This window comes from Asparagus officinalis, chromosome 7 (genome assembly GCF_001876935.1).
Source record: "Asparagus officinalis chromosome 7, Aspof.V1, whole genome shotgun sequence".
In the NCBI taxonomy this organism is placed as follows: domain Eukaryota; kingdom Viridiplantae; phylum Streptophyta; class Magnoliopsida; order Asparagales; family Asparagaceae; genus Asparagus; species Asparagus officinalis.
The window spans coordinates 21356183-21357544 of NC_033800.1; the positions used below are offsets into that span (position 1 = coordinate 21356183).

Sequence of the window (1362 nt, forward strand, 5' to 3'; positions counted from 1 at the left end):
GAGCTGTGTAGCCGGTAAACCTTCCTCCAAGTGCCCTTCTCTGGTTGGTGACTGACAACCACAGGCGACTAAACCAAGGGGTTACTTTAATATTTGTCTTCAAAAAAAAAAAAAACGTTATCTTTTTTACTATAAGGTAAATCTTATAGAACTCCCTGATCTTTTGAGTGTTTTATTAGAAACCCTATGAACGTAAGTGTATTTTCACAGAATCTTGGACTCTGAAGACTTTAAAATTTTGTGGTGACCTCTTGACTAGAATTTATGAAAAAATAACCTTGACATGAAGGGGTGAGGGAAAAAATGATGAGGAAAGGACAGAGGGAGAGGAAGAAGAGAGCTGGGGGATATCAATGGAGATGAGGAGGCACGGTGGAAGAGGTGAAAGGCGCCAGGGGAGAGTCGGATGCCAAAAATTAGGGTGTTTTGTGCAAATTTAGATGAGGTTTGGTTTCAGGACGAGCTTAGGGTGATTCGTGAAAATCCCCAAAATTTTAGGGACTTTTGTTAAATTTATCCCTAGATGCGAAATTCATGTCATCTGTGAAGCACCTCATAATTTGTACTAATTGTGTCCATGGTCATAATAATTTTGTAAGATAACCTTAAGAGGGTTTTTTTTAAAGTTATTACTGTAAGAGGTTCTGTGCTAAACGCCCATTAAGTTTAGGGTTTTGTTAATTTACTTTAATTATAATTAGGATTAATTGCACATAGACCCCCATAGTAATGCATTTTGGGGTGTAGTTTGGTTTTTGCAAATAAAGCCTAAGTGAATTTTTGAATCTTTTTTACCCGCATATAAAGTGAAATTGGTTTGTTTTGCATGTAGTACCCTCAGTGTAAAAGAATCAAACCGATGGGGTCTGCTTGATACTCCATTAAGAAATGCTTATTCCATGAGCACCCATTCCTCTAGCTATATATAAATATAGGCTATAACCCCCCCTCAGTGTGAAGTTTGAAGCATCAAATTGATGTTGCAAGCTTGATTTTTGTTGTGTTGTGATCAAACTCAAACTGAGACCATGAATTGGTTTAGCGGCAACCGTTTCCACCGCCGAAATGCTGCTGGCGTTGCTCCTCAGCAATGTACAGTGAGGAATGTTTCAGCTGCTGTTACTCCTCAGGAACATACAGTGAGGGTTTATACAAAGGCGGCTCCGCGTTACTCTCTCACTATTAGGAATGGGGAGGTTGTGTTGGCCCCCTCTAATCCTAGAGATGAGTATCAGGTTTACTCCTTTTAATTACTTGGATTTCTTTAGATTGAATAATATGGACATAAGCTTATCTTCACGTATAAAATTTTGGGCAGAGTATATGAACCCGTAGTTTATGGCTGATAATTTTGATTTTTTA

The 1362-nt window shown here is 38.5% G+C and overlaps 1 protein-coding gene across 1 annotated transcript in view; it reads left to right on the forward strand.

The window, feature by feature from the left end:
* Positions 1-1362, forward strand: part of LOC109850122 (ricin B-like lectin R40C1) — a 7554-nt gene that overhangs the window by 1287 nt on the left and 4905 nt on the right. The window lies entirely within an intron of this gene.